Source organism: Peromyscus eremicus, chromosome 15 (genome assembly GCF_949786415.1).
Source record: "Peromyscus eremicus chromosome 15, PerEre_H2_v1, whole genome shotgun sequence".
Classification (NCBI taxonomy): domain Eukaryota; kingdom Metazoa; phylum Chordata; class Mammalia; order Rodentia; family Cricetidae; genus Peromyscus; species Peromyscus eremicus.
The window spans coordinates 78126145-78149692 of NC_081431.1; the positions used below are offsets into that span (position 1 = coordinate 78126145).

The following is a 23548-nucleotide window of genomic DNA, read 5'->3' on the forward strand; positions in this document are numbered from 1 at the left end:
ATCTGTTCTGACACACTTTCCCCATTTTTCAGTTTATTTCACGGGCTCCTCCTCTCGTACAATGCTTGTGGCACTCTGGGGTGTCATTCTTTACTCGGCTCTAGGAAGAGAAATTAAATACATTGTTGTAAGCCACTGAGATTTAATTGAAGACTTCCATAAAACCTTCCCTCCACTGAGTGCCCTTCCTTCAGCTTTAATGAGAAAACACCCTGCTGGAACCCCCAAGGGAGGAAACTGTCACTTGCCTGAGCTCTTAATGACTCTGGAAGAACTAGAGACACTGGTGGTCTTTGTCTTTGTTCCACCAATTGCTCCCTGCAGTGAGACCCCACCTTGAACTTCAGCCCGGGCTCCCTGAACTGCTCCCCTTCCACCATGTCCATTGGACTTTTTAAGCTAAATATGTTGTATTCATCCAATCAATTAATACACCTGCTGACCCTTGCCAAACTAGTCTTTATATTTATGACCTGACAAAACACTATTTCCTCTTTTGTAAAGCTAAAGATATCTGGATATGGAAGGGGATTTTCAAGCACCTGTGATGTGTTTCAATTTGTGTGGATAGCAAGAAGTTAAAGTGAGAAGTGGTCTCTCTCCTTCGCTGATTGGCCAGGTATCTCCTAAAGATGCGTCTAAGACAAAATTATCCCGTTATCAAGGGAAACTCTTCTAGTGTTCTATTATTGCCCAAGTCACTTTAATTCACTCCAAGACTACTAACAAGCATTCAGTCTCTCCTCTATATGCTTGCATGCATTGCATTGAATTCCAGCTGTAGTCTTATGAAATATGTGTTGTGATTAGCTAATTTCTGGAATAAAGCCTACATGGAGTCAAAGATGAGCAAAATGCACACAGGCAGTCAGCAGCAGAGAAAGATGGGTGCTGCCTTCAGGACTTTATTTCCTCTCTTCTACACAGGACTAAGAATGCTCAAAACTCTAGGTCTATATACATGTGGTCAGAATCTGGTTCCACCATGCCCTGCTATAAGCTGTGGGAAATGGCTATAGTTACTAACAAGTGTTACTTAGTGAATCAATCACACACAAATGGTATGAGATAAGCATCTCATGCACCTTCAAGTTTGTCTTGGATTAGTTAGCATTTTCCATTTCACAGGTGAACACTCTCAGTTAAAAGTACTGCAATTTATTTTGATAAGTATGTCATATCCATTTAGTAAGTCCCTCAGACCTAAGATCTCCAAAGCCACAGGCTTTTGAAAAGGTTTATAGTAGAAAATATGAATTACCTCCTGTGTGGAAGAGCCCTCAAAGCCAAGCAGTAAGCTGTTGGTTATCCTTATAACAACCATACCACCATTGTCCAGTCATGCCACTACTGCCAACATGCCTGGCTTTTTTCACATGAGTTCCAGGGATCAAACTCAGGTCCTGGTTCTATGCAGCAAGCACTTTATTGACTCATCTCTTCAGCCCTGCTGTGTTGTTTTTTTAAAAAAAATTCTGTTATCCCTTTGTCAATTAAGAAGTGTATCAAACTCAGAGAAAGGGACAAAAGGGTGATTTAATGGTGGCAGAGAGAAAATGAATAAAACTAAATAATGAAGAGGAATTAAGAAGATGGGGCTGGCGAGAAGAGGAAGTCACTACAGTCACATAAATGAAATAACATGTTCACTTTAGACTCACTATAAGAATCATTTAAGGTTTCTTTGTTGTTATTGTTTACCTTTTGTTTTGTGTTTATATCCCAGTCAAAGTGTCCTCTCCTTCTTCTCTTCCCAGTCTCTCCCCCCATTTAAGGTTTCTTATCTACCCCTTTTCAATATGTGCATGCTTATTTTCTATGAGTAGCTAAGCAATGAATTTGGCTCATGATCCAGTTTAAGCAAAACAAGGTAAAACTTAACAGGGAAGTTAATAGTGATTTTTGCAACTTACATAGCCATTTTCCACCTTATGTTTTGTTTGGTTTGTTAATTTGAAAGTCTCAGTCTAGATGAGTGCGTACACATGCTATCATACATGAGCTTGACAATGTCTTAAAAACTGAATTCAAGCAAAGATTATTTATAGATTGTCATCTATCCTGAAAAAGAGGACTCCTGAGTCCTTCTGCTGTACTTTTGATAATTCTCTTAGAGAAGACAGAACCAGATCACTGGGGTTGGGTACTCAGCTTATGTCGGACAGGTATGAGAACCTGACTTCAGAATCCAACACCGTGGAAAAGCCGGGTGCAGCAATGCCCATCTGTAACCCCGACACTAAAGTGGCAGAGGCCAGAAGACCTCTGGAGGTTGTATGACCAGCCTAGCCTGGCCAAATTCCAGGTTTAGTGAGAGATCCTGTCTCAAAACAAGGAAACGGACAATCAAGGGAGACACTGCATATTGGCCTTTAGCTTCCACATGTATATTCGTTCACACATGTGCATACACCCTTATGAATATGTATATACAATACACACACACACACACACACACACACACAAGACACAAATAGAACCAAAGCACTTATGTACCCTAGAAGATCCCACTCTTTCAGACACGGTTAAACATGATTGTGTAAAGAGTGTATAACCTCTCTGCCATTAGCAAGCCTCTGGAGACTGTGTAACATCTAAAAAGGTCGATGGTACTACATAATAGATGACACACCATTATGGCTCTCTAGGTGTTTATTGTAATGGAATAAACTATGATGAATCCTTAACGTTCTTCTGTGCAATTCCACAGCATTTCCATTGTGGCTTACCAGAAAATAATGCACCACACTTTTACAGCTCTGCTGCCTTGAGAGAGGAGCCAGAAGAGAAGCATTTTAAGAGGTAATAGTTTTTCAGTCAATCTTGAGAGCACAACTCTGGGTGCATTTCATCCTGCTCCTGAGGTCACCCGTCTTCAGTAAAGGCATTTGCATTTTATTGGCTTATTCCTCATCTAACCTAACTCCCTGACCCAAAGAAAGCATTCTTCAATTCTGTTTTGCTTCTCAGCATTGAGCAGTTATTCACTCCAACCATGAGCCTCTATTAAGCTCCCACTCTGAAAACCGCTGTTTATGTGAAGTATGGTTATTTCCAGAGGAGAAAAGGAGTCATTTACTTCACAAAGCTTATGGAGTGCTGTGGAAGGTGAGGGCCTTGCATTGATTAAGCACCTACTGTGATGGTTAATACTGTCAACTTGACGGGATTTAGCATCACCATGGGAACACAGCTGTGGGGGGAGGGGGACGGATTAGGTGAACTGAAGTGGAAAGGCCTACCCTGACAGTGGGCAGCACCATGGGCTGGGTCCTAAACCGCATGGGAAGAAGGAAGTCGGCTGGCTACCAGCATGCATCTCTCTGTGCTTCTTGACTGTAGATGCGATGTAACCAGCTGCCTCACCCCCCTGCCACAGTGCCATCCCACCATGATAGACTGTGTCCTTGAACGGTGGTGAGCCCAAACAGACCTTCCTGCATTGCCTTTGTCCGATGATGCTTAGTTGCAGTACTGAAAGAAGAAACTAATGTACCCACTGTGTGCAACAGTACCAGGAGGGGAACCGAGTCTCCTTCATGCCCTCTTCTGTTCTGATTAATGCTTATAATTTTTATGAAAATATAATGATATGATGCAGATACCACCATCATCTCTTCTTAGAGGAAAAAGGCAGATTGACAGCCAGAGTAACAAATTCTCAAAGAAGGCAGACAGTAAGTGTTAGTTTTTCGGCTGCGTTGTGTTCTTACCCTGCAAGGAAATGCCACGAAACACGACAGAATCCGCTAACAAAGAGTTTTATTAAAGGTAAAGGGACAGAGAGTGAACAGGCCTGTGGGAAACACGTGTGTGGAGAAGAAAGAATCGGGAACATGGCGCCTGATTTTAAAGGCTGGGCGTGGACAGATCAGCGTCACTACTACACGCAAGCGCGTAGATCACATGGCCACGTTGCGCGCTTACGTGGCTAGTGAAACGTCACGCATCTTGGTCACGCGAGATGCCCTGACCCGGAAATGGCTATCCTGACCTGGGCCTGGCTAGGCGGAAGTGTCCGCCAGGGATATGCGAACACGCCTGACCGTGGGGGCGTGTTGTAAATCTTTCAGTAAGTCCAAGAGCTGAGCCTCTCACTAAACCGAGACTAGCTGTCCAGGGAGCACCAGGGATCCTCATGTCTCTGTCTCCCCAGCACTAAGATTACAAGCATGTGCCACCATGCCAGCTTTATACATGCATGCTGGGGACCCAAACTCAGACATCATCCTTGTGCAGCAAGCACTGTATCAATTAAGTCATTTATAGCCTACTATGTATAGAATTTTGTCGTGTTTCAGCTTGATTTGCCTTATTTCAGTTAAACCACATTCTGTGCTCTCAATAATCTTTTTGAGGTGTATTTAGAATAATGAATAAAAACCTGCAAGAATGAGTAAGATCAATAATAAAAAAAGTCAAATGTTGCATCCTGTCTCATTTAAAATGGCACAGTGAATGTTAAGGTTAGAAATTTTAGAAAGCTTTTATGCTAAAATCTTCATTCTAAATGAAATACTGAAATCTAGAAAGCAAACCCGGGAAGGCAAGATCAACATGGGATAGAATGTATTCTCCAGCTCCCTACCCTATTTTTGGAGAGTCTCATTGAACCTAGAGCTCACTGATTCGGCTGGACTGGCTGTCTGGGGAACCCCAGCGATTGCCTGTCTCCTCAACACTAGGCATATGCCACTATGCCCAACTTTGTACATGGGTGTGGGGATTCACACTCAGACCCGCACGTTCTGCATAACAAGCACTTTGCACTGGGAGCCACTTCCCCAGCCCCCTTTCTACTCCATCTTAATGAACATTCTCCAGTTCCTTAGCTAACCAACTAGTCAACAATCTTAGATGACCATAAGTACACGCCACTGCCCACAGAATTAGAATATTACTCGGCCATACATTTTCTCCAAGAAATGGAGCCACACTTTCTTTGTAATTCCTCACTGGCCCACTGATGTAATTCCTGCATCAGGTCCACTGACACTTTGTCAGTTCACACTCCCTACTGGGACACTATAGTGACACCGAACAGACACAGCCTGTTCATTTCAACAGTGGGCATTTATCAAGTGTCCAGTTTGTGTCAGGCTCAACCCTAGCTTTTGAGGAATCAGTATCGACTAAAGAGGAAAGAGATGTGAAAATAGCTAAGTAATTAGATGATTGCAATACTTTCATTCCATTAATTCAGTAATAATTTATTGAACCACCACTCGCCGCTGAGCATAGATCTAAATCACGAACAAAAGCAGTTGTAACTCTCGGCCCACTGATGGAGGCAAAGGCTAATCAGATCCCAGGAAACAGGAACAAAATCATCATCTGAACAAGCTATGGGAGAGAGTTAGGTTGAGAGTGTCCTGAGAGTAAACCACAGACAGAATGGACCAAAGCCAGAAGAGCTAGGCGGGGGAGATGGCTTAGTCAGTAGGTAATTGTATGCAAGCATGAGAACATGGATCCCTTTACCCAGCACCCCCATGAAAAGCCTGGTTCCATGCCAAGCCTGTAGCCCGACTGCTGGGGAGACAGAGACAGCGGGAGCCTTGGGACTTGTTGTATGGCCAGTCTAGCAAAACCTGTAAGCTCCAGGTTCAATTAAAGGCCCTGTCTCAAAAACTGAGGTGGAAAACAATAAGAAACACATCTGAGCTGGACAGTGGTGGTGCACTCCTTTAATCCCAGCTCTCAGGAGGCAGAGCCAGGCTGATCTCTGTGAGTTCGAGGCCAGCCTGGTCTACAGAACAAGATCCAGGACAGGCACCAAAACAATGCTGAGAAACCCTGTCTCGAAAAAACCAAAAAAAAAAAAAAAAAAAAAAAAAAAAAAAAAAAAAAAAAAAAAAAGAAAGAAAGAAAGAAAGAAAGAAAAAAGAAAAGAAAAAAGAAACACATCTGATACCGAGCTTTGGTCAAGTTAAAGAAGGCATCTAAAGGAAGAATTTCAGTTTAGAAGTATGTGACATTCTAGAGTGCAATAATACAGGCAAGTGATGTTAAGCTAGTATGAAAACTGTCACAAAATGACTGATTTTAGTGAAAACCAGAAGACAAGAGGAAAGAAATCACTGAAGAAATTCCACTGTGAAAATTTACATATCACACATGCCCAGTACCCATGACTTAGAGGAGAGGCTAGTAGACGTATTTATCCAACCACATAGATTAGACCACAAGGATTTTAAAGTAAAGTCATAACTTGCACCTACTTTTGCCTTCTTTTAAATCACTAAAATATACATTAGGGTTTTTTAAACATTTACTACAGAAATACACTGTGTATCTTATACATCTCAGTATGAGAACTTCTACAATTTGGAAATATTACTGGCACAATTTCTTAGAAACAAAATGCTATTAATCATTTTCCCCCTTGCAAATATATAGGGTCTTTCTCTTGAATACAAGGAATCTAACAGAAATTAGTAACTTTTTTATCTTTGTGCCTGCGTGTGTGTGTGTGTGTGTGTGTGTGTGTGTGTGTGTGTGTGTTCGTGTTCATGTGTAGGAATGTGGGCATGGGTCTGCCCCAGTGTGTGAATGGAGGTCAGAGAACACTTCGGGTCTAAATTCTTGCCTTCCACCTTTTTCTAGTTCACTGTTGTGCATACTAGACTAAATGACTTATTACCTTCTGGGATTCTCCTGTCTCCTGCTTCCTTCTCTCCATCATGAGCCCCGGGATTACAGGTTCATGCTACTACCCGCATCTTTTATGTGGATTCTGAAGATTCAAACTCAGGTCCTCACAGTTGCCCACCAAATACTTTGCCCAGTTATTGATCTCCCAGCTGAAAGTAGTAACGTTTATAAAAAATATTTATAATTAATTTTAATTATATATATGTATGAATATCTGTTTAAGGCTTTGTGCACATGAGCCCAGTGCCTGTGGACAACAGAAGAAGAAGTCAAGAGCATTAGATCTGGAGTCAGAAGGAGTTTTAAGGCCCTGATTGTGTGTGTGTGTGGGGGGGGGGGTGTGGGTGTGTGTGTGTGTGTGTGTTGAGAACCAAACATGGGTTCTCTGGAAGAGCAGTATGCCCTCTTAGCCACTAAATGATCTCTCCAGTAACAGTTAAACATTTTTAAGTTTTTAGAATTCCATACCTAAGAAATGTATTTACATGAATAGTAACTTTTAAAGATAAAAGCTCCTGTAACAGTCAAAGCCCACCTCGGCACCCAAAGAGAACTGGAAAGAACAAACATTAACCACAAGGTTACTAATCATAGCTCTGCCACAAGAACATGTGACCAACTGGGTGAAAGCATCAAATGACAGGCGCTCTAAGGATCTGTTGTGACCAATTAGAGGCAGGAAGAGCAATTCCCAGTGTCCCCATTCATTCAACAAAAATGTATTAGTTGTCTGTCAAGTACGAGACAATGCACCTGAAGAAAAGTAACTTGGTGTTTCAAAAAATTACAACTAAAATTTTTCTTTATTTAACCTTTGTACTAAATCAGACTAACCTTTTCTTCTTTGCCCTTCTCAGAACTTCCTCCTCCTTCACACCCATATGCTCATTATTCTTAATTAGTGAGATTGCCCTTTATTCTTTATTGCTAAGAACTTTGGAAATAAGTAAAGACCATGTAACTAAGAACAAACAATCTATTTAGTCATAAATCTCTGTAGCAAGGGAGTTGGCCACCAGCCCTTGAGCTTGGCAGAGACTCAAAGGAAGGCAGGGGCAGGAGAAAGCATTGAGATAAAAAAGAGAGACCAAGGGAAGGCTTCAAGTCACACTGACAGGCGGTTGGCATGAGGGCAGGGAAGTGAGCTAGGCAGAAGTAAAGCATCTCATATGATCCGTCAGGGGACCACACTTGACTTTCTGGGGTTATTCCTGAACTGGAGAAGATGGTGGATGGAGGAAAAACAAGAGACGCTGTTGAACTTTGATCAAGCCCTGGCCACAGGTGTGGAGCTCATGAGGATTTGATTACACTTGGACCATGATGGAACAATGAGGCAGAAGTGTGACTTGGCTTCCTGGAATGACTGAATTGATGTACACCTTGTAGTACAGGTGATTTGAACATCGGTCACTTGTGTATTATTCAGGCTCTTGATCCCTTCGGTTGTTCAATATCTTCTACATGAAAGCTTAACCAATTCAGAGAAGGATAGAAATTCAAGTAGGCCCTCTGAGACTGGTGGAATAGTTTTTGCCATGTCCTCTATGATGAGATCATCTCAGACTCTTGGGGTGGTATCATAAGGACAATTATCCAACAAGAGAAAGCTGCATAGGAGTGAGTAGATTCCATGTAGAATGCAACAGATCAGCAGAAAAACAATGTAACAGAAAAAAGGTTCAATTATATAGAGATATAGAGATGGCTCAGTGTTTAAGATGGCCCTTGCTGTTTTGTGGAGGAACTAATTTTATCTCCCAGCACCCTAATGGTCTCTCATAACCATACATAATTCCAGTTCTAGGGAATCCAACCTTCTAAATGAGCACCAGGCAGGCACATGGTGCATATACATACATGCAGGCCAAACACCTCCTCACATAAAATAAATAAATCTTATTTTTAAACAGAACAATGAATAGTCCCTGTAAGATGCTTCAAACCAATGGCTCGACTTAGACCAGGAATGAATCGATATAGAACACACACCGATCAACACTGGCTCATTGATTGTGGGCATGATGGGACCACCTGCCTCAGGATTCTGCTGCTTTGATGGACTATGCCCTTGAAATATAAGTCAAAACACACTCTTTTTTCCTTAAGTTGATTTCATCAGAGCACTTAATCATTACCACAGATAAAGAAACTAAGACAGAAAATGGTATGGAGAGGTGAAACTGTTTCTGTGATCAACCTTATCACATGGTTCTTAGGCCCTTGGAACTGTTTTGTGACTGGACTATTAAAAGAATTTGGAATTGGGGACTATGAAAGTCCCTAGTGTTCTGTAAGCAGAGCTTAATGGGTCCTTCTAGTGAGAGCTTGGAAGACAAGAATGCTGAGAGAAAGGCAGACAGTGGGAGCCAGATTGTGAGGATTTGGAAGAAAGCAAAGACTGAGAAAAGGGTAGGTGCCATTTGTGTGAGATGGTCAGGGTTCTTGCTTCATTCTGCACATATCCTGAAAACTTGATTGAAGATGAGTTTAAATATACTGGACTAAGTCTTTAGCATCTCAAGGCAGAAGAGCATCCAGCCTGAGATGCTAGGCTGAGAAAGCAACTGCACATTTAGGATGATATTTGGGATGAGAAAGAAACCTTAATAAGTTAAGGAAATCAGCACCACTGAAGAGACACCTGTGCCACACTGGGACAATAGAAAAAATTTCCTGAGGGCAGAAGGCCACCCTCAAAACTGTATCTTGTGAAGACATGTTTTCATTTGAAGAAAGAAAGCCTCAAGTAAAAGGGCTCCCTGCTTCCCAAAGGCAATTGCCTAGGAAGGTTGCACCAGGGCCAACACACAGAAGTGAACACAGCTGTGATCCAAATGAGGCAGGCTATGTCTTAACCCAGCAACAGAACTCCGCAGCACCATCCACATGGTACTGGTTTTGCAGGCACAGAAGATTCAAGAGTGACAGGTTTTAGAATCCTGCTTCATGGTTTCAGAAAATAGATACTTTGTTAGTTACTTTTCTATGCTATGATAAAACAGCATGACCAGATGCAACTTATGGAAGAAAGAGTTTATTTTGGTTTGTGATTCCAGAGGGAGAGTCTGTAACGGTGAAGAAGGCTGGCAGCAGAGGACAGAGCCAGCAGCTGAGAGATCACACCTCCAATGACACATGGAAATCATAGAGGAAACAGAAAATTAGGAGAGGCTTATAAACACTGAAAGCCTGCAAACAGTTGTGTATTTCCTCCACAAATGGAGCCTTAACTGGAAAACATCTGTAAGTGTTCAAATACATGAACCCATAAGAAAAATTTTCACTCAAGCTACCACATTCCACTTCCTGGTCCCATAAGCTCAAGGACATTCCTCAAAAAACCAGTATGGTCAGGTTCTTCAGCATAAGGAACCCATATCTCCTGGTATCAATTTCTGTGTTAGTTACTTTTCTATGGCTGTGCAAAACATGATGACCAAGGCGACTTATAAAAAGAAAGTGTTTAATTTGGCCTACAGGCCAGGGGATTAGCACCAGTGATGGTGGAGCAAAGGCATATTGGCAAGAGCAGCTAAGAGTTCACATCTTGATCCACAAGTAGGAGGCAGAGAGAGAATACGCTATTAATGGTGGGAGTCTTTTGAAACCGCAAAATTTGCTCACAGTGACACACCTTCTCCAACAAGGCCACACCTCCTAATCCTTTCCCAACAGTTTCATTAACTGGAGACCAAGTACTCAAACATATGAGCCTACAAGGGTCATTCTCTTTCAAATTAACAGAGTTACTATTTTTTCACTGTGATATAATAGACATACTTCATCTAGCAAGACTCTGTGTCTTCAAAATTCCATAACCTCCCCAAACAAATGTTCAAATAAATAAGCCTATGGGGGACATTTTTCATTCAAACCAACCAGGGGATCTGTGGCTGTATTGGAGTCCCTGTAACGAGGCCCTGAGAGACCATTATGGGAAGACACAAAGATGAAGCCTAAATTGCAATAGAGACTCCAGGATATCAGAAATGTCAGGAGATGCCTGATCTTGGTTTTTGAGACTGGGTCCATTACTGAGCTGGAGCTCACTAAAAAGCTGGAAGTCTTAGAGTTCTGCTTAACCCCTTTGCTATAGCACTGGGATTACAAGCACATGCCACTATCCCCAGATCTTTTTGACATTACTTCTGGAGAGCAACCTAAGGTCTTTGTGTATCTCATAGGGTCCCCATGTATCTCATAGACCTGTGGTCAACATATTTGATTTATTTTAATCCTCACTCTACTATATGCAATAGCTTCCACTAAGTGGTTGTCTTTGCCTCTGCTTATAATATGGATGGATATCATGATCAGTAATTAGTTGATTGAGAAATGGGCCATCTACCTGTTTAATCTGCAGAGCATGCACTTATAAGTTTTGTCTTATTCTAAAATTTGAGGAAAAAAATGTTCTTTCAGGAGTAGTTCAGGAAACATAGGCAATCTGCCATTATTATTTCCATTTTTGAATTAGGTCTCCAATTTCAGATTTAAATCCAACAACAAAACTGAAATGAAATAGTAATTTATGACAGGGTTCTTATGAATATGGTCAGAAAATATGCCCTAGTCTGTCTTGAAAATCTCTTACAGGCATCTCTTCTGTTTACACAAGTAAATTAAAATTCCACCAGCAGAATGATTTTGACATGCATTTGTGATATTTTTTCTTGACCCTTCTCAAGGGGACATTCTGCAGGTGCCTCTCCAGCCCACTCTGATCATTTAACACTTAGCTTCTGAAGTCTGCACACAATCTGTCATCAGATACACTGGGTCACATGCCTTCAAAACAATTCTGAATGTGGTTATGTTACTTGCTGGCCCCAGCTTCTTGTAGAAAAATGTTCTCATCAGTTTAGTTTCTTGGTTTCCCCTCTTCAGCTGCCTGCATACTCCATTCATGGTGGCAAAGGAACTGACGTTAAGAACATTAGGGTGGCTGCTGACAGATGAGAGAAAGTGGGAGTGTGAGCTGGTGGAGTTGAGGAAGGAAGAGGACAGAGGATGAGGAGTGAGAAGGAAAGACCGATAACGGGACACCACTAGCAGACAACATGGCAGATTTATCAGAAGATGAACCTGGAATTTTGTTTAAATTAGTCTTGTTTCTCATTAACTTTGGCCAAAGTCTCTCAGAGAAGAATTTATCCAATTAGAATTTTGTTTGAAAGGTATTTGCTTCCATTCCAATCAAACCTGCCCCTGGAAGAACCTCACAAATCATATTTACTTTTTTCTAAGGTATGTGCCAAATGAACAATTTTTTTTTCAACCAAGTCTTCTCCAGAGCAGCCACAGGATGCCTAAGGCATGACTAGTGGAAGGAAGTCATTTGGAGAGAAGAGAAGAATTCAGTGTATAATGAGGGAACAGGTCAGGACAACCTGGAGTGCAACCTGGAGGAGGTGAGATTTAGACACAGACAACCCAAGGAGACTCAGCTCAGAAGGAAGGTGATGTTCCCATACTTCATGTTCCAGCTGTGCAATGTGATGACTGTCCCTCTTGAAATGCAGCCCAGACGTGATCCACCCCTAGCAGACAAGCCAAAAGTAAGCAGCAACAAAGCGAGATCACTTTCTTCAATTCAGAGCTAAGTAAGCACTTAAACAGAAACAGTAAGATGATCCGAAAACCTCTTCTAATTCTATTAATTCTTTACAAAGACATATGTCCAGGCAGAGAGCAGTCTAGTGGGAACCATAAACCCATTATCTGTGAAGGTGGCTTCAACAGTAAGCTTTGGAGTATCCATCTTCACGTTCTACCCTGACCCCCCTTCTTATGATGAGCGACATTTTTAAACAGTACAATCTAAACCGGAAATGTAAAAGGGAGCAAAGAGAAGATGAGCAGACATGGGCTGACTCCATCAAGGATATCAGTCAAAAGGGAACCAAGACAAAACCTACTTACCAAACTGAATAATGACTAGAAGTCCAATGCAAACACAACAGAATTCAACTAATGCTGATTTAGCAAGCTGAGGCCACAAGACAAAGGGTCCTCATGCACACCATGTGAGATATAAGAGAAGGCCTAGTGGCTGATGTCACAGTAGATGTACTTCCTCAACATAAACTATCAGTGATGATAATATTATCAACTTAACAGTATCCAGAGTCACTATAAGACAAGCCTCTAGCAACTTATGAAGGATTATCTAGATCAGGTTACCTCAGGATACTTCTCTGAGGGATTATCTAAATTAGTTCTATTGAGGTGAGAAGACTCACCTTAATTGTGGGTTGTTGGGTTTTGAGCTAAATAAAAAGAAGAAAGTGAGTCAAATACTAGTATCCGTCTTTCTCTCTCTGTCTCTCTGTCTCTCTCTCTCTCTCTCTGTCTGTCTCTGTCTCTCTTTCTCTCTCTCTCTCTCTCTCTCTCTCTCTCTCTCTCTCTCTCTCTCTCTCTCTCTCTCTCTCTCTCTCTCTCTGCTTCCTGACTGAGGATGTGATGCAGCCAGCTGCCACCATGCCTTCCCCACCATGATGGACTGGACCATCACACTGTGAGCCAAAGCAAAGCCTTCTTTCCTTCTTTATGTTGCAATGTCAGACATTTTGTCACAGCAATGAGACCATTGACTAGTCTACTACCCTTGTAGTAACTCTTCCTCAGCCAAACATCATTCCATGTCCAATCCTTGCCTGTGGAGTCTGAGAACCTCCACACCCTTTCTTCTTCCCACCTCTGTCCCTTCCATCATGCCAGCAGCATTTCTTCTGACGTATTTGGCTGCACAGGCCACACACCTGATCTCCTCAGTGAATGATTTGTCTGGCCGTAACTTGAGTCCTGTTTCCAGGGCTACACCATCAGGATACACTGAAAAAAGTCTTCTAAATTATTCACAGTTGGTTTCTTTTTGCTAAGGAGTTCCTCCTTATCCTTCCCTTTTGCATTCTGCCAAAGCAACAAGAAGAAACAAGGTCAGGACCTCATTGTTTCATTTAGAAAAATGTGTCACCAAAAAGTCTCTAAGAGCTGGAAGATGGGAACTACTGGGCAATAGTATCTTCTGGACAGAGCAGAGCTGGTGAACTCACAGCAGCTATGGTTACCTGCATAAGACCTGTTCTGGATCAAGCTAGCCAAAGGTCCAGCATGAGCTAGTGGGGAAGCCCTCATGGGACCCCCACCCCCATCTGAGAAGCTATTGGTAGTTGAAGGCTATTAGAGGAGAGAAAAATGTGTCCTTCAGGGGTGTGTTCCCTGATGAATCACACATGCTCTAGTGGACAGCCCTACACCCATTTGCATAAGGACAGCACTAATTGATTCAGAGGATTATAAATAAAGAAACAAACGAAAAAGAAGAGGAGAGGAAAGGAGAGGAGAGGAGAAGAGAGCAGAGGAGATAAGAGGAGAGGAGAGGAGAGGAGAGGAGAGGAGAGGAGAGGAGAGGAGAGGAGAGGAGAGGAGAGGAGAGGAGAGGAGAGGAAAAAAAGTTGGGGGAGGGGAGGATGTAAGGGAAGAGATCCACAAAAGCTACAGGAAGTACCAAGGGGTGGATGTGATCAAAATGCATTGAAAACATGTATAAAATTCTCAAAGAATAAATATTTTAAAATGAAAAAAGAAAGTTGATTTAGAGATATCCAACTTGACTGATTCCAAAGTCCCCCAAAATAGAGCAACACCATTTAAGTAAGTCATCTGCCGATTTGCAAGGGTCTCCTCTCCTAAGAAAACAAATTTGTTCATAAAGTTGGACTTGGGAGGTATTTGTACTTTGGTTTGTCATGAGCTCTTTTTCTGGGGTGAGTAGATGGGTGTATTTCATCTCCTTAGGAAATGTCTGTCACACAAAGCATGAAAGTGATAAAGGGACAGTAATGACTGGCCTGGCAAGGCATGCCCCTTTGGTGCAATGGTGCCGTAACTGTCATAGCAATGACAAAATACTTTTATTAGGGTTACTTACAAGAATATGGGTGATGGAGTTCCTTACAAAAGCAGAAATGACTCAAACGCAGCTGCATCACCCAAGCCCACCCCAGCACGAGTGACAGCTCATAAGAGCTGGAAACCTGGAGCACACTGCACAGCCTGCGGGCATCTCCATGAATTGGGGATGTCCTTGCAAAGGGGCTTGGCTAGTTTAAACTTTACCCTCCCAGGCAGCTCTGCCAGTTTCTGCTTCTTCCAGGCACATGCTCTGGTCTCAGAGTCATCTTTTCAACTTACCTAAGGACCAGTCTCAGCTGGCTTCTTATTTACTATTGGGAGCCAGGGACCTAGGGAATCGAGTCCATTTCAAGGACTTGCTGAAGCTATTTTCAGCTGTTTACCTTCTTTTGTCTTCAGAAACTCCCCTGCAGGGCAGACTACTTCAGTCTAGGAGGAAATGGCTACACAACACTCCACCCCTTCCTCCTCCAGCTCTTGAGTTCTTTCTTCCCTGTCTTCCACGATAATCCCTGGGCCTGGGAGGGAGTGACTATAGGCATCCATGTATGACTAAGAGTAGGCCACTGTGCTACAGTAACAGTCACTTGTCCTCAGGGGCTTCACTAGCGGTTATGAGGTTGACAACAGCAGTGATTTACAGGTGTAAACATAAATGTTCAGAATGCATGTTGACAGTCACATCACATCCAGCTAGTAAAACAATAGAAATTGCCTCCCTATTGGGACCTATGACCACCCCAGCTACAGATTTTTGTCCTGGCTTTCAGTACCAGATGTGACTTCCCTCTTGCAGAGCAGGCCTTAAATGCAATTGGAAAGCTGTTGGTCTTACATGTGATAGTCAAGTCACTATTGCACAAGCAGGCACATCTTGCCTGGCATGTTGGTATCCATAGCTGATCAGGAATGTTGATGACTGTTCTACACCAGCAGCCTGCATGGCCCACTCCAGCACTATGAAAGCTAGAAACCAGGCCAGGCCCAGCTTAATTTCTCCATGTCCTACAGTCAAAGTGTATAGTATCTTCAGCAATAGGGTCTCACTATCGAATGAGATACATATAACCAACAGTAGTAGCAATAGCCTTTATGGCTTATGGGACCTCAGGGGCTTCCCTGGCCAACAACTCATAAAGAGGTAGCCCACCCCTAACAGTGGGATTTTCATTCAATAACCTTGTTGATAAATTTTAGGCCTCCTGCAGGCCTCTCAGCCGTTGCAACAAACCGACTCAGACCAAAACGAAAAGTCCAGGTTTAATGGGTAAAGCACTCCCGGGCAATTCCCCGGCCCTGTAGAGAGGAGATGGGGACACGAGACCAGAAGAACCACGAGTCTATTTTGGGGGATGCTGCTTATATATCCCCTATAGGAGTCGTCCTGAGCCTCTCTGGGGGAGCAGCTGTGTTTGGCGGGCTCTGAAGGGACAGGTTTGCGGAGGAGCTGTGTGAGGTGGAGCTCCCACCCAACCATTCCAGACTCTTTGGGTATAGGATGGATATAGGATGCCAGGGTGCCAGGGGTTGGGGTGGAGCTCCCATCAAACACTTGTGGCCTCTAGGAGTTTCTTTTTCTACCTATTTAGACTCTTTAGCTTCTGTTTTAACAACCCATTTTTTTTTTCTTTCAGCTAAACCAGCCCCAGTGGGGTTGTGAGGTAGGAGGAAGGACCATTGTACCTGGCTATCTTCAGTCCAGTTCTATACATCAGTGTTAATAAAATGGCTACCCCAGTCACCCTCTATTCTCCATGAACTCCCATACATAACAGTTACTTGGGTGAGACCCTTAATGGTGGCTTCACCTATTGGTCATTTGCACAAAAATGCTTGTAAGAGGCCTGTGGCAGTGTCTACATGGGTGAGAGCATATTTGCATCCCTCACTGACAGGCATAGACCCTAGGAACTTTACCTGCCATTATCTCATGAGACAGGTTGACTTATGTGCATGTCCCACCAGGGCATCCATTTGTCAAGGCTGTAATCAAGAAAGAGGTCTTACATGTTTGGACAGCACACAAAATGTCAGAATATCTCACAGAAATGCCAGCAGCCTTAGATATTTTCCAACCTATAGTGGTTCCCCTATGACTAGATTTTGTATGGACCTAGTGGGTAGCTTCTAATGGTACCTGGAGGGAAATGGTCCATAGCTTAGTAAGGGCATCTGCTTCATTATTTCCAGGGGGACTTAGTGGGCTGTGGATTACCACATAGAAAATTACCAGGGTTTATGGTTCCTGTTGAACTCTGTTATATATATTTTTTCCACATTTGTTGCCCTCACTATGGGTGGCCAAGTACCTGTCAGTCCTCCTTTTCCCACAGGACCATCCATATAGTGAGGCCTCTATATACAGCTCCACTGTCAGTATAGATCATCAGGAGCCAAGTCTCATGCATTATTACTATCCATATCACTCTTAACTCGGCCTATTGGCTATTTTTGCTTCTTCCTTTTCTAGTCACATGGTATTTGTATTGCTGTAGCTACCCATTCTCCTTTGGTGTGCCTATTAGTGCCATCTGGGTACCTAACATCTACAGGGATGGCAGGTATCCCTTGCAGTAAATTATCTGGCTTAGCTGTTGGTTCAATTACTGGAGGATGCTCAGTGGTTTAATAGACACTGGTCCTAGAACAGCCTTCATGGCATTTGTAATGAAGCCTTCAGATATCACACCTCGTTGCTGTATATGTTCATCCCACCTTTGTAGAATTTGATTCTGTGCCACAGCAGAAGGAGGTTGACCAGAAGGCCTTCAATCCAGCCCCTTTTAGGTAATCTGTTTTTATAGTCAGGGGTTTGACCTGTTATGAATTCTACCTCCTGGACAGCTTTATATGCTTCTCATACTTGCTGTTCTAGCGCTGTGCTCCTTTCTAAGATGGAGACAAAGACTCCATTATGATCATTTGTTCAAATTGCCTTCGCCATAGGCCCCCAGCTATAGCCTCTGAACTCCTGGTGACTTCTAACAGGAAGGGACACTGAGGTAGTGAGGCACACATCTGTTTAGCCTGTCCTACAAGGATCTTAGACTACTCAAAAGGCCTTTGGGCATCTTTGTTCCAATCCTATATATTACTCTTCTTTATCAAGTTATACAGAGGATAGGAAACTTAGGATATGGGGTATGAAAATCTTCCAATATCCCCAAAGCCCCCCATCTTTGCCTGCATCTTCTTTACATTTACAGGCACAGAGTGTTGGAAGACCATAACACTTGCAAGAATTTCACAGATATGTCTAGCCCTTGTACCTGTACAGACTGATCATACATTCCCATTCCTTTAGATTATTGATTCTCAAGCTGTGGGTCATGACCTCTCTTGGGAGTCAAATGACCCTTTCACAGAGGTCACCTAAGACCATCTGCATATCAGATATTTACATTATGATTCATAACTGTAGCAAAATTACAATTATGAAGTAGCAACAAAAATCATTTTATGGTTGAGGGGTCACCACATCATTAGAAACTGTATCAAGGGGGTTTTGCAGCATTAGGAAGGTTGAGAACTACACGTTAGATGCACCTGTATGTTCTTTAAATCTGTAAGACACTCAGAAGTTAACAGCATGAAATCATATAACAAAACCCTTTCCAGAGGATGGGCAGGACAAGGCACCATCCTAAACCACAGTCATCACATAACAAAAAGGGGTTACAAAAGTAACCCTGGTGAACGTCTTAGTCATTGTTCTATAGCTGTTAAGAGACACCATGACTACAGCAAGTCTTATAAAGGACAACCTTTAATTGGAGCTGACTTACAGCTCAGAAGTTTAGTTTATTGTCGTCATGGCAGGGAGTATAGTGACACACAGGCAGACATGGTGCTGGAGAAGTAGCCGAGAGTTCTACATCTGGATCCTCTGGCAATAGGAAGAGAGATACTGGGACTGGCTTGGGCTTTTGAAACCACAAAACCCACCCCCAGTGACACACTTCTTCCAACAAGGCCACACCTCCTAATCCCTTTCAAGTAGTGCCATTCCCTGATGACCAAGCATTCAAATATGTGAGCCTATAGGAGCTCTTATTCAAACCACCACAGTGAAGTACTCTGAAAGCCTGTTGTCATCTGTTCTGCAAGTGTAAGGTGATCTCTAAAGTTCACAACTAAGAATATACTACAGTTAAACATAAACAAGGTCTAATATAACATGGAAAGGCCCCATCCAATTATATCAATTGCTTCCTCGACCAGTCAAGGTTTGGTACAAAAGTATGGATAGAAGGTGCTAACTTAATTACCTCCCTGTAATCCAAAATCATTCTCTCTGACCCATTATGTTTCCATATCCTGGAGCTCTTCCATGAAGCCTCTCCACATTTCTCCATGCCAGATGAACTCGGTGGGCCAAACTTAATCTGATCAACCTATCACCCAGGATCAAGGGAGAACATGGCCCTGTCTGCCCCTGCTGCACCTTCTGGCTCACTGGGTCCAAGAGACCCTGATTTGTAGCTGTAGCTGCCTCATTCACCATTCCCAGCTGTTGGGAGAGTTCCTGGCTGGGGAAACCATCTACACCCCTAGCACAACCTTCTGCTAGAGTTCCCTCATTAGACTGTGGATATAATTACCCACCCCTGGAACAGGCTTGATCTTCTTCCTTTGTGTTGTTCTGTTTTCTGTGAACTGCTCCTCTGGCTCCAAAGCCTCCAAAGCTCCTTAGCACAGAATTCAGCTTTCTATAGTTTTGTCCTTGGGAACTCCAGCTCAACACAAATCTTGCCACATTTATCAAGTAATCCAGCCAGAACTTTCCCCCTGTTTTGCCTTTTTCTTTTCTTATCTCCTTTAGGCTACTCTGTTACTTTTTGGACACTCTTTACATGCTGTTCTAAGCCACTGGGATCAGCCAAGGCCTTTCCTACTTTCTAAAGTCTTTGACCTACCAAAGCCACCAAAGCCCCGTACCATCTCCAGGTCCCCACTTAATCAACCTTTATTTAACATCTTAGTGAACACAGTTCTATATGGTCTAGAGAACTAGGATTCCAACACAGTGTTTCTAATAGTTCCTTCCCTCAGTAGTGTCCATCCCTTCTCTGTGGTCCTCCAGCCCCTGTTACTTGTGGGAACCTCAGACAGAGATAACCAGTGCTCCTAATGGCTCTGATAAGCCAGTCCATCAGGAGCTGAGTTCCCTCCCACTGTCTCAGGTTACACAGCCTTTGATTTAAGGAGGGATGGATATGTAGTTAAATTACTCAGTTTCTCTTCCTCTACAGATATTGATTCCATCCATTCCCATGTCTCATGGCCTCACAGACCAGGCTGTGACAGCTCTTTCATGGTTTGTTTAAAACTCCTCCTTAATTGAACAGCTCAAGGGTTGAGTGTTTCCTGATGACCTTGGTCTCCTGCACTGGACCATTGTGAAGACCCCAATCAGCAAGTTAGAGCACAGATTTTCCCTCTTTTTCAAGCAAAGGTTGGGCCTATGGGGTATCTTCTATCACTTTTACCACTTCTCTCCCATCCTCTCATTTATCTAATTTACTTGTTAGAACAGAGATTAACATGGAGGATACTGGCTTCATCGGCCTCTATGTTGCAATTTCTCCTTTACACAAACAAGTTCCTGCTTGGCCACCATCTTAGCCTCAGATGCATTTCTAACTATAGATAACAATAGCCAGACAACCTCCCTTCCTAACTGCCAACTATTTCAGCTCCTGTGCACTAATCTCAAAGACTGCAAAATGACCTCTAAACCAGTAGGTCATGAACCCTTTGGGGGTCAAATGACCCTTTCAAAGTGGTCACATATCAAATATCCTGTACATCAGATATTTTCATTGTAACTAATAAAAGTAGCAAAATTACAGTTATAAAGTAGCAATGAAAATAATTTTGTGGTCGGGGTCATCACAACATGAGGAACTGTATTAAAAGGTCACAGCATTAGGAATACTGAGAACCATTGCTCTTACCCCTTAACTGTTTTCAGGGCATCTCTGTAGTCACGTGGTGAAGGCCACTTATCAAGCAGGTACGCCACTCTATACCACACAGATGAAGATTTCTATCCTGACATTCCTCCCTCAGACAGTCCTAACCCTGATGGCTCAGCCTTAGTGGGACATCTCACTACCCACATCAAGAACCACACAACTGCCACCACAGCCACCAGGAAGAGACTTTTGTATAGAAATGTCCTTAGCATATGCTCCTCTTAAGGCTGCTTAGCCTCAATGGCATGCCTGACTAGCCACCGCCAGGACCATGCCCTCACTTCTCCACAACTCATCTTTAGTTCTGTCCCGTCCCTCTTTAGGTACCCATTGTGTTGTGTTGCATGACAACTGTTCCTGAGGAGATACAACACATACACACATACCTACTCACACCAGATAGGAAGCCCACAACAAACCAAAGTACAAATGCCACCAAAATCCAACTTAGTGAACCAAAGAGTCTTATTGGGATATAGTAACATGGGTGAAGGATTACCTCATAGGAGTATAAATGACTCAAAGACAGCAGTATCACCAAGCCCCACCCCAGCATGAGTGACAGCTCATATAAGCTGGAAACCTATAGCATACCACACAGCCTTCAGAGGCTAACAGGTTGGAGAGTACCCTTTCCAGGTGCTTCAGTAGGTTGGCTGGTTTCTTCTCTGAGGCAGCTGGTCTGGTCTCAGTCTACTTTGCAGCTTAGTTCGCCTGGGAATGACTCTCAGAAGGCTTTATTATTTGCTTTTGGGAAGGAGGAGCCTCGTTCCTGGAGCTAATTTGAGTTGTTTACTTTCTGTTTTAGGAAGCTTCTCTACAGGATAGAATGTTTCAGTCATGGCAGAAACTGCTATATAACAGCAGGACTCACATCTGGGCAATATTAACAATTACTTTTCTCCTTCCAACACCTTCCAGCACTTTGAAAGCTAGCCTGCAGAGATGAAGCTTCTGGATGAGTACCATCTTGGTTATTCATATTCAATCACTCAAGTATGTGGTGTCTTCATCAAGGTCTTACTATCTAGTTCTGGAGGATAACCAAGAGCATTGACAATAGCCTGTAATGTTTAGGAGTCCATGGGACCTCACCAGGCAGCAACTCCAAAAATGGTAACCCATTTCTGACAGTGGGCTATCTTTTTGTATGATTTGGTTTGGTTTTTGATAGCCCATGGTGTCCAGTAGAGGCAATGTCACCCCATTATGGGATGACTCCATTTAAACTCTTTTTATACGTATGCATTTTAGGAAGCATCTATAATAGCAGATTTCTTTATGACCTTTACACAAGGTCCTTAGCATTTCTTCTCCCTAACATCTCCCACCAGATGCAACTTTTCCTGTTCTGTTATTTTTCTTCACCCCTTTACAACACTGCATTCTACTTCCCCTGTCTTGAATATGTCCATGGCACCTTACTGAGTTCATGACTCTATAGGTATTCCAAGTGAAATCTATATATTTGAAGATTCAAAGCTAACATCCATAAATGATACAAAACATGAGACATTTGTATTTCTGAGTCTGGATTACTTCACTCAAAATTGTGTCCTATGGCTGAATCATGTGGTAGATCTGTTTCTAGCTTTTTGAGGAGTCTCCACATTGATATCCATAGTGTCTGCACCATTTTGCAATTCTAGGAATAATGAATTAATACTTCACTTTCACCATGTACACATCAACATTAGTAGTCATTTATTTGTTTTCTTTTGTTTTTCTGTTTGGTTTTGTTTGAGACAAGGTCTCACTATGTAACTCTGGATGGCCTGGAACTTGCTATGTAGTCCAGGTTTAACTTGAATTCACAGAGATCCAGCTGCTTCTGCCATCTGAATACTGAAAAATGTGTCCCACCATGCCTGTTTTGTTTTGTTTTGTTTTTGTTTTTGTTTTTTTCCAATCTTGACCTTTCTGACTGGGGAAAGATAAAATCTCAAAGTAGTTTTAATTTATATTGCCCTGATGTCTAAGAATGTTGACCAGTTCTTAATGCTTTTCAACCCTTGGTATTTTATCTTTTGAGAATTTTTTGTTTAGGAATTCCACACCCCATTTTGTTAGGTGGTTGGTCTGCTTGATATTTATTTAGTTATTTTAGGTTTTTTTGTATATTCTAGACACTAACCATATGTCAGATGTATAGCCAGTAAAGTTTTTTTTCCCATTCTGTAGGCTGGCCCTTCCCTCTAAAGATGGTGTCCTTAGCTATACCATAGCTTTTTAGCTCCACAAGACCCTATTTATTAATTTTTTATTTTAATACCTATGCTAACAAGATCCTGTCCAGAAAGGCCTTTGTTGAACCTAAGTCCAAGCAGATTCCCTACTTTTTCTTCTAACAGATTTAAGGTACAAGGTCTTAAATTGAAGTCCTTGATCCATTTGGAGTTGGGTCTTGTGTGGGGTGAAAGAAGAGGAAGAAGAATCATTCTTCTACATGTAGCTAGCCAGTCTGACAAGCACCATTTGTTGAAGATATCATCTTTCTCCAGTGTATATTTTTGGCCTCTTTACAAATAATCAGGTGGCTGTAGGAGTGTGGGGTTAGATGTGTGTCTTCAATTCTATACTTGTTTTTATGACAGTACCGTGTTGGTCTTATTACTATAGCTTTGTAGAATAACTTGAAATCTGGGACAATGATACATCCATAGGTTTTTGTTGTTCCAGTTTGTTGTGGATATCTTGGGTCTTTGAGGTTCCATATGAAATTTAAGATCATTTTCTCCGATTTATGTGAAGAATTGCACTGTGATTTTGGTGTGGATTGCATTGGATCTGTAGATTGCTTTTGGTAGAATAGCCGTTTTCCCCAATATTAATTCTACCAATCCATGTGCATGGGAGGTCATTCCGTCTTCTGCTGTCTTCGTCAACTTCCTTCTTTACTGTCTTTAGATTCTCATTGTAAAAGTCATTCACTTCCACGGTTAGATTTCTTACAATATTTTTAGGCTATTATCAATGGGATTATTTCTCCAAATACT

General features: G+C 42.4%; 1 long non-coding RNA gene across 4 annotated transcripts in view; it reads left to right on the forward strand.

Moving 5' to 3' along the window:
• The window catches only part of LOC131925323 (uncharacterized), a 36611-nt gene continuing 13063 nt past the window's right edge, over positions 1-23548 (forward strand). For 2 of the 4 annotated variants that reach the window (XR_009383220.1, XR_009383217.1), the window contains exons 1-2: positions 1-619; positions 2711-2802. This is a non-coding gene — a long non-coding RNA (uncharacterized LOC131925323). Of the gene's footprint in view, positions 620-2710; positions 2803-2970; positions 3380-16208; positions 16308-23548 lie in introns of those variants that run through there. The other 2 variants (XR_009383218.1, XR_009383219.1) reach the window with 2 other exon arrangements.